Consider the following 10,948-nt stretch of genomic DNA (forward strand, 5'->3'; position numbering starts at 1 on the left):
TGTATACACATTGTTCTTTTAAAAACAAAACCTATGTAACTTTACAGCCCTCAGATCAAAACCTTTCAACACAAACCTGAATGTCAATAACACTTAGCTGGAACAACTCTACTTCTCAATAAAACTGTTCCAATCTGCCATGACGTTGTTGGATGAGCCTGTGCTGTCTTTCTCCTGGATATTGTCCTTTAACACTTCAGTCTGAATGACAGACAAAAGGGTTTGGACACACTTTGTAGAGGTGAAATGTAGGCTGTAGTAGTATGTCATCAGATACAGCAAAGCTTCACCAAGGTTGTTTTTAATTATCCTGTAATGATTTGTGGGGAGAAGACTATTTTAGATAATAAAAGTAAAGCTAAAGATTTAGCTCAGCATTTTGTTAAAGTCCATATTTCAGAGAATTTTAGTGGTGAGGAAAGAAGAGCAAGAAGGAAGACGATAGCAAATAATGTACATGTTTGAAGATGCTGATGATTATGATGATATGATTAATGCAGCATTTATGTTACTGGAGATGAATAGAGCTATAAATAAATGAAAATCAGATTGAATTTGGAACAACATGTAACCTGAGGAGAACTCAAAATGGGTTGAAAGCCAGACATCATCTCAGTCCCACCACCACTTCTTTTCTGGGGAGGCTGGAGGAGTGGGTGGCGGGGGAGACCAGCCATCATGCTGGCCACATGGGGCTAAAGGCTTACAAGCTGAGTAAATGTGCTTTCTGTGAAACTCATTTGCCGTCACTTCAATGGAGCAACAAGAGGGGGAAATTCTCGTTGTCCTCTGTGTAGCAGAGGACCTGACTTGCATCTGAGGACTGCCGGCTGAATCAGAGTTGAGTCTGCAGTCTTAGACTGTGCGTCAGACGCTGGAATAAAGAATCTGTCCATGCCAAAACCTGCCTTGTTTTGCTTCCTCAGGACTCGAGTTGGAGGAGTCAGCGGAGTATGTGTGGCAGTATGCCCTGTGGGCTCTGAACGCACCACACAAATGCCTGAATCTGATTGGTTGTGGCACTGTCTGTATATAAAGGCCCTCCCTCACCTGGCAGACATGATGTTTTCCTTCTGGTTCAGACCTTGGTGTTTGCTGGTGCTGCACGCCAGCTGCATGTTAATGCACGCTTGAATGATGCGCTTAACGACACTAATCTCTGATCGATCTTTCTTGTGGTAAGACGTTTCTCACCCCCTTAATATCCGTTAGCCTAGCTTTAGCTCAGCTTTACCTGTGTACCCAGGTGGGCCGTACAAACTGCCTGATTCCCCTCCCTACCTGAGGCACTACATAGAGCTCCGTGAAACGGCCAGCTCGTGGTTTTGGTGGAGGACTCTCCGGGTGGTGGTACTCTTTCTGGTTTGGTGCACGATTTTCTTTTATTCTTGTTTGCTGTGTTTCTTTTGTAGGTCACTACCCTGATTTGCACTGCCATCTTTGAGTTGTGCCAAACTGTTATTCCAATGTGTGAGTGGTTTTAAAGTAGTATGTTTTTCTCAAATAAAATAAACAATTGGGTGAGATTGTCTCATGTCTCATCTGCAGCGGGCCTGTGTGCCATAATGGTAACTTTATGTAGAATTATTGCAACCTTATATTTATTAAATTAGTGGTCTTAAATTTAAATTGCCCATTTGGATCACACTGGTACTGCCACACATGTTCCCAAGCTGAGAGCAAAATCTGGACTTAAATCACCTGCTGCATGCCGGGGACTCGACTATAACCCGGGGCCTGCTCAGACTGCGTTTTGGCTAGCTCAGAGCCGCATGTCTGCTGCTGAAATGACCGATTTCCTGGAGTACTGTGTTCCCTTGGATGGCCAAAGTGAACCACACTCACAGCGAGGCACCGACAGGTTTGGCAGAGAAATAAACAGGGAAAGTTAAATGGTTTATTTAGAAGGTTTACATAATGCACTCTCACCGTTAGCCTCGTTAGCATTATTTGAACTATGTCATTGCTGATGTAACTTGAGTATGTTTTTATGGTTTTAACAAACGTCATCTCCACAAGAGTTTATACACTGATGGGATATTGATGTCTGTGTTATCTAGTCCACTCATTATGACTAAAATAAAGGCGAAGCTTTTTAAAGTTGGCGCCGAATGTCTGCTAGCCTATGCTATTAGCTTCCGGTAACTTCCTCTTCCCGGGTGTATGACTACAATTCATTTCAAATGTAAGGTTTGTTTTTCGCTTTGCTCCACCATGCTTCTGTATACTCCTAAATAACTCCCTGACTCACTCCCTAAAGGCTCTTTTTTTCTTGTTCAACAGTTCTTTCAGGTCACTGGTGATCCATGGTTTGTTATTAGGGAAGCATGTCACTGTTCTGGTGGGGATGATGCTGTCCATACAGAAGTTCATATAGTCAGTCACACACAGTTATGGCATTTATGTCCTCTCCATGTGGCTGGCAAAGAGAAACCCAATTGGTAGTTTCAAAACAACCCTGTAGGGCTCTGTCAGCTTCCTGTGACCACTTTCTCACAGCCCTTTTTGTTACAGGTAGTCTCTTGACAAGGGGTTTATAATCTGAGCAGAGAAAAACAAGGTTGTGATCTGATTTACCCAGAGGACGTCTTGATTTGGAAATATATGAATCCCTGTTTTAAAGGCAGTAAAATATCTGCTCATGTTGTTTCTACCTGGAAAATAGATGCCTTTTTTTTTTCATTTTCTGACACGTGCCTTTCTCCAGCTGTCAATGGATGAGAAGCGGGTTCACCCTGGACATGTTGCCAATCTATCACAGTGCAACACGGTGATAAACAGGACAAACAACCATTTACGCACACACTTACACCTAAGGACAATGTAGACAGAACAATTATCCTAACGGTCATGTTTTTGGACTGTGGGAGGAAGCCAGAGTACCTGGAGAGAATCCACGCACCCACAGGGAGAACATGCAGACTCCCTCCAGGGTCAGACTTAAACCCAGGACCTTCTTGCTGCAAGGCAGCAGTGCTACCCATTTTATTTACAGATGACTCAGCAAGGAGGAGGCAGTATTTTTAAATACAGATTTACTGTAGTAAATTCTATTAAATGAAGACACAGAACACGACTCAAACTAAGTCCTCAAAAGATAGGGAGCATGTTGCTGTCCCAAAGAAAAAAAGTAATATGCAAGATTTGGCATGGCATGGGAACGCCACAGTGATGATGCAGGAGCTGAAACAACATGGAGTCATTGATGAGGGCGATGGAAGCTCAACAGCAGGGTAAGTCGTTACAATATTTTAAGTTTGTTCTGTTTCAAAGTGAGGAAACGAGGACAGGGCTTGTCTCAGGGCTGTGAGCAGAGTCCTGAGCGGCTGAAGTCATTCTTCCAGCTGCCGCGTACACATCAGTCTGGTAGGTTCTGACTGTTCTGAGCGCACAGAATGGACCTGCAGCTGGTTCTGAGATGGTAGAGAACTCCTGCTGTTGCTGTGGAGAGGAAATGATGATCATCCCAAATGTTCTGTGCTGCAGCTCCATCCTCCACATGCAGGCGCTATAAGTTCATGAGTTTAGATGGACGCTGATCAGATTATGGATCATAAACCAGCCTTCTCAATTTAATTCTGATGGTCATAATCTGTTGATTAAGGTTTAATTTTGAGTTAGGAAGGCCTTAAACTAACTTTTCAAGAATCAAGTCTTTATTGTTTTTATGTACCAAAATGAAATAGTGGTGAGACACTCAGAATGATAAGAGGCAGACCCAAATTAAAAACACTTACAGAAAAAGGAGACATGAGCATCCCTAAAGGACATTCTCAAAAATGTTAAAACTCTCAGATAAAATAAAAACTATTAGATATCTAAAACCCTGTTTGACTCTTCAAAGAAAAATTAGAAAAACTTACAGAATAAATGTTCTAAAATATGCAGAAGGACAAATGTAGCATGAAAACAGTCTATAAATGGGCTGCTGGTTTATTTAATATTCAGAAGTGCTGCTTTTGCTCTGGTTTCATTGTTATGCCCAATTATTTCTCCAAGGTGCACAAAGGTGAGATTCAGCCAAACCACATTTAACACCGATTATCTCCTCTGTGAAGAAAAGTCAAACTAAGGGGTTTTTGTCGTCTCCACAGATGAGTTCAGACTTTCAGGATGAAAGCTGAAGACGTCTCCCTCTGCTGCTGTTCCTGCATCCGTCTTTAAGGCTCCAAGCCCACTTTCTGCTGCTGGTTCTGCCCGTACACTCTGTGTTCCCTCATCATGTTCAGGTTCCTCTAGTTGGGTCAACTAACCTCCTTCACTCTGCTGAAGACTAACAAAACTCAGTTTTTACCTGTTTTATTCTCTATGATGAAATGTGACTCTGCATGCCGTGCTGGCCTTTAAATGTTTCATTCTGAGGTTCTGGACTAGTCCAAAAAGAAAACCTATTTCTATTTATGTAAGCATGAAGTAATGTACTGAGGAAAATAAAGGCTTTTTCTGTGAGAACCGGGCTCCTGGTGGTTTGAAGAGCTTCAGTGGCTTCATGAAGCAGAGCCGTGTGAGGAGACTCTGCAGGTGATGATCTGTGGAGCAGAACCAAGAGCCTTCAGACCAACAAACCACCTCCTGATCAACCCTCTGCCTCAGCTGGAGCTTCAGATTCTGGCTCATTCCTGGAGTTTTCTTTTTTTTTTTTTTACCAAAAATCTGTCATTTTTATGGGACAAATGGCGCCCGAGAACCCTTTCTGGTGTGATGAGCAGTGGCTCAGAGGAGTAAGAAGTGAGCTACAGAGTCACAGGTTGCAGGTTCACCTCCTGGACTAGACCACTTTTACCTCCATTTTCCCTCTATTGGAAGCAAAAAGCAGCAAGATGCCCTCTGGAGTTGAACCTGCAACCTTTAGATAACAGTCAGCCAACCAGCATGTCTTCTTACTCCCTGAGCTACTCGCTCATCTACCAAAATATCCACGTTTCTCGTATTTGACTTAAATTTCGGGGTGTTGTTCTGCAAAAAGAGGCGTCGACATTCCAAAAGAGGCGTCGACATCCCAAACCTTCGTCTCCTCCTGGAAAACAGCCCAGCAGGTCCAACCAGAACTCTGAGCAGCTGGGTTCTGCTCCACAGCTTCTGCTCTGGCTTCACTTCAGAAGCCAGTTCCTCCTCAGAACATGAAAACTGTTTTTTTCCATTTCTCCCAGTCTGTCCGCACATGCTGGGAAATGTTCCCATGTTTTAAAATGATCAGTTTAACTCTTAAATCTTTCCATCCAGTACTTTGAGTTTGAAGCCTGAGAAGGTCCAACACCGCCTGGAGCTCTGATTCTGGTCCAGTTCATGAAATACAGATAAAATAAGTGGATATTTGTTAAATAATGAAGAGTTATTCACCTGGTGATGAAACAGACGTACTGAAGAGGAATACAAATCCAATTTAAATCAAGTGACAATAGTTATGCATTTAAAAAAAGTTAAACTTTGAATTAGCACTAAACAAGAGTTATGAAACTTTTCAGATAACAACCTGGATACCAGAAAACTTTTAAAAGCGTTTATCTCAACTTAAAAAAATAATAATAGTAGTAATAGTTGTAATAATAATAATGATAATAATAATGAAATTAAAAGTCATGCAGTTAGTTTTTCCATTATTTTATTTAGATTTTTCTCCAGTGTACATAAATATATGTCACTGAGGCGTGGCTCCATAAATACACATGAAGAAGAAGAAGCAGAACAAACACGGTCCATTCAGAAAGCTGCAGCAACACAAACAGAACGTCACACGACTCAAGGAGCTGCAGCTCAGAGCTGCTCTCATCGTCCGTGGCCTCCTGCTGCAGCGCTGGGCTTTATCACCACCAACCATGGAGAGGCTGCTTCTGACCCGGAGGACTGGAACGCTGCACAGCTTGTTCTGCTGGCTTTGGGAACCCAGACAAAGAGGAACACAGGAGAACGTCTGCAGGGCTCTTCAGAAACAACCGAAGGTAAAAACCTCGGGGTCCTGAGAGGAACAAGCCCCCCCCCCCCCCACACAACACTGTCACCCAGCCTGTGTGGTTACTCGGTCCCAGTCACCAAAACATGCAGACATCTCACTGATTCTCTGCTGGTGTCCTCGTTTCCCAGTGAAGCAACTAAAGAGTCCCCAGGTTTTAGTCCTGCTGACTTAGTGTTTGGACATTCACCTGCTGCTCCACTTAAAGCCCTGCCCTGAAAGAGGAAGTTTTCATTCTGAACTACTGGATCAAATCAGAGGGTTGCTCCATGTGCTTCCTCCATCCAGACCAGGGCAGGTCAAAGGTCAGACTGTCAACAGGAAGTAAAGGCTTCCACTTCCCTTTTATAGGGCGGGGCAAAGCAGGCTCTAGTAGCAGGGCTGGATTTTCTGGGTACTGAGGCCAGAAACACGTCTCCTACAGTCTGTCCATCTGATCCATGAAGAAACTGAAGCTGACATCAGGGGACACCAGAAATCACAGCTTTGTCATCAGACCTTCACAGTGGAGCAGCTGCTCTTTAGACCAGGGTCTCAGGAGAAACCTGTCTCTGGTGGGTTTTATTCTGAATGGAGATCAAGAAATGTTGGCTTTTGTTCTTCATTTGGTTGTCTGAGAACTTTACATTTTGAAACCATCATGTCCAACAATTTATCAGCAACCAGAACTTACCAGAACCATTTCAGCTTAACTTTGGTATCATGTTGTAGTGACCATCCTAACAGGTCAACACTTGTTTCAAGCTTTTTATCGTTGCTTTTCTCTTGTTAGTCTGTTAGTCTTCAGGAGCCTTCAGAGAAATGACCCTACAGACCACACAAAATACTTTCTACAGACTGAGCTGTTTGATCACACAGCTGTAAAACACTTTCCCTCTATGACCAATTCAATTCAATTCAATTTTATTTATATAGCGCCAAATCATGAAAATGTCATCTCAAGACACTTTACAAAGTCAAGTTCAATCATATTATACAGATTGGGTCAGATTATACCGATTGGTCAAAAAATTTCCTATATAAGGAAACCAGTTTGAATTGCATCAAAGTCCCGACAAGCAGCATTCACTCCTGGGGAACCGTAGAGCCACAGGAAGAGTCAATCTGCATTGTACATGGCTTTGCTGCAATCCCTCATACTGAGCAAGCATGACGCGACAGTGGGAAGAAAAACCACCCATTAACGGGGAAGAAAAAAACCTCTGGCAGAACCGGCTCAGTATGAACGGTCATCTGCCTCGACCGACTGGGGTTTACAGAAGACTAGACACCTTGAGTGTCTAGAAAGGCGCCTTTTAAATAAAATGTATTATTATTATTAAGACAGAACAGAGACACAACAAGAGAGACCAAAAAGCAAGAAGCACCACATTGATCTAGTAATCTGTTCTACATTAGATGGTAGTAGCGGGTGAGCCGTCTTCTTGGATGATGTCACAGTTAACAGAACGCCAGACCAGGTGTACCTACTATGAAGAGTAAAAGAGAGAGAACAGAAAGTTAAAGCAGAAATGACAAACATAATGCATAATTGAAGAAACAGTATGAACTCAATATAGTGAGAAAATTAGATCCTGATATACTCCAGTAACCTAAGCTATAGCAGTAAAACTATAAAGGTAGCTGAGATGTAACATGAGTCACTAGTTATAATTTTGTCAAAAGAAAAGTTTAAGCCTAGTCTTAAAGTAGGACAGGGTGTCTGCCTCACGGCCAAAACTGGGAGTTGGTTCCACAGGAGAGGAGCCTGATAGCTAAAGGAATCTGCCTCCCATTCTACTTTTAGAGACTCTAGGAACCACCAGCAGACCTGCGGTCTGAGAGCGAAGTGCTCTGTTAGGAACATACGGGGGTAATCAGAGCTCTGATATATGATGGAGTTTGATTATGAAGGGCTTTAATACGTTAGAAGAAGAATTTTAAATTCTATTCTTGATTTAACAGGAAGCCAATGAAGGGAAGCTAAAATGGAGAAATATGATCCTCTTGTTGATTTTCATCAGAACTCTTGCTGCAGCATTTTGGATCAGCTGAAGGCTTTGAACTGCATTTTGTGGAATTCCTGATAGTAAAGAATTACAATAGTCCAGCCTTGAAGTAACAAATGCATGGACCAGTTTTTCAGCATCACTCCTGGACAGATGTTTCTAATTTTGGCGATATTCCGGAGGTGAAAAAAGGAAACTCTGGAAACCTGTTTAATATGGGATTTAAATGTCATGTCTTGGTCAAAAATAACACCAAGATTTTTACTTTATTACCAGAGGCCAGGTTAATGCCACCCAGATTAAGTGATTGGTTAAGAAGTTTATTTTTTGAGGACTCTGGCCCAAAGATTTAAAACTTCGGTCTTGTCAGAATTTAGATGCAGGAAATTAAAGTCATCCAGCTTTTGATGTTATCAAGACATGACTGCAGTCGAAGTAATGATTGGATTCATCAGGATTTATGGATAAATATAGCTGAGTATCATCAGCATAACAGTGGAAATTAATCCCATGCTGTCTGATAATTTTCCTATCGGAAGCATATATATAGTAAAGAGAATGGTCCAAGGACTGAACCCTGTGGGACTCCACAGTGGACCCTAGAGTTGAGGAAGATATTATTAACATGAACAAATTGGAATCTGTCTGACAGATAAGATTTAACCAGCCTAATGCTTTCCCCTTAATCCCTACAGTATGTTCAAGTCTTTGTAGGAGAATATTGTGATCAACTGTATCAAACGCAGCACTGAGATCTAACAGGACAAGTATAGACACAAGTCCATTATCTGAGGCCATGAGAATATCATTAGTGACCTTCACCAGAGCTGTTTCAGTGCTATGATGAGCTCTGAAGCCTGACTGAAACTCCTCAAGTAGGTCATTACTTTGTAAATGTTCACAAAGTTGATTAGCAACTACTTTCTCAAGATTTTAGATAAGAAAAGAAGATTAGATATAGGTCTGTAATTTACTAACTCATCTTGATCAAGAGAAGGTTTCTTAAGTAAAGGTTTAATAACAGCTACTAAAAACGTACATTTCAAAACCTGTGGTACATATCCATTTACTAAGGATAGATTAATCATGTCTAAAATAGTGCCACTGATCAAAGGGAATATGTCCTTAAACAACTTGGTTGGGATTGGGTCTAACATACAGGTAGAAGGTTTAGATGAAGCTAAAATTTTAGATAGCTCAGAAAGCTCTACTGCTTCTAAACAGTTCAAACACTGCGCAGATTCTAAAGATTCTCCAATGCTGCCTCACTTACTGAGGACGAGGTAGGTAATCATGTTGGGGAGGATGCCAATTATTTTTTATTTTTAATGGCATCAATTTTATTTATGAAGAATCCCATAAATCATTACTACTGAGAGCTAAGGGAATGGATGGATCAACAGAGCTGTGGCTCTGGGTAAGTTTGGCAACTGTACTAAAGAGAAATCTAGGATTATTTTTATTCTCTTCAATTAATGATGAAAAATATGCTGCTCTAACTATGCGGAGGTCTTGTTATACAACAATAGTCTGTCCCCAGATTAAGTAAGGATTCCTCTTGGTGTCGTAGAGCGCCATTTTCTCTCCAATTTCCTAACATTGTGCTTCAAGGAACGCAGCTCTGAATTAAACCAAGGAGCCAGCTTCCTGTGAATAATCACCTTCTTTTTCAAGGGAGCTACATTGTCTAATGCAGAACGCAATGACGAAGTCACATTGTTAGCAAAGGTATCGATTTGTGAATGGGAAGAAACATCAATGCTGCCATCTACAGGGCATTTCTGCAATACTGAGGATATTAAGAAGGGGACAGACTCTTTAAGTTTTGATACAGCATTATCCGATAAAAATCTACTATAATGGAACCCTCTTTTGGGGGTGGAGAATTCAGTTAGATTAATTAACTCAAATGTTATTAAAAAATGATCAGACAGGACAGGGTTTGTGAGAGAATACTGTTAATTCTTCACAATCAATGCCATATGTCAGAACAAGGTCTAAAGTATGGAGCCGAGAGTGCGTCGGTGTCATGCACATTTTGAGCGAAACCAATTGAATCTAGGATAGTTTTAAAGGCTACACTAAGGTTATCACATTCAGTGTCAACATGGATGTTAAAATCACCCACTTAATAACCTTATCAGTATTTAACACCAATCAGATAAGAAATCTGACAACTCATCCAAAAACTGAGTGTAAGGGCCTGGTGGACGATACAAAACAACAACAGAAGAGGTTTTATTGCTTTGCAGTTTGGATGAGGGAAAACTGAGGGTTAAATGTTCAAAAGAACTGTAGTTATTAATTGGCCTGGGACTAATTAATAAATCAGACTGAAAGATAGTTGCCACTCCTCCTCCTCTTTCCACAGATCTGGGAATGTGGAAATTAAATTGAATAACTGGAGGGGGTTGGTTGACTCATTTTATACTATACGTAGTCCTCTTGTAGCCAGGTTTCTGTGAGACAAAACAAATCAATCTGATTATCAGAAATCAATTCATTAACTAACAAAGTCTTTGGAGGGAGAGACCTATATTTATAGACCACATTTTATTATTTATTTTTAGGTTCAAGGTGAACCATATTGATTTTTATTAGGTTTTTATGATTTGTTCCTTTAGATCAGTTTTTGATCTGTTAAGTTTTGGCCGTGGGAAAGACACCGTCTCAATAGGATAATGGTGGTTGGGTAACAGTACGAAGCTGCAGAGAGAGTTGTGTTAACTACGGCTCTGCTTCCTGGTCTGGACCCTGGGTTGTCAGCATTTAGGAGAACTAATAAATCCGTGCAGATTCCTAGAAAGAAGAGCTGCACCATCCAAAGTAGGATGGATGCCGTCTCTCCGGATCAGACCAGTCTTTGCTTTCACTAAGTCACTTCACAGCGGTAGAGTTTTAAGTAATCTGAGCTAAACAAGTGTAAAGTTTGCAGGAGGTCTGACATTTAGTGCACATTATTTTAAACATTTTATCAGGAGAAACATGAATGACTAATACATGTTAATCT

The sequence above is a fragment of the Fundulus heteroclitus genome, chromosome 24, assembly GCF_011125445.2.
Source record: "Fundulus heteroclitus isolate FHET01 chromosome 24, MU-UCD_Fhet_4.1, whole genome shotgun sequence".
Lineage (NCBI taxonomy): Eukaryota > Metazoa > Chordata > Actinopteri > Cyprinodontiformes > Fundulidae > Fundulus > Fundulus heteroclitus.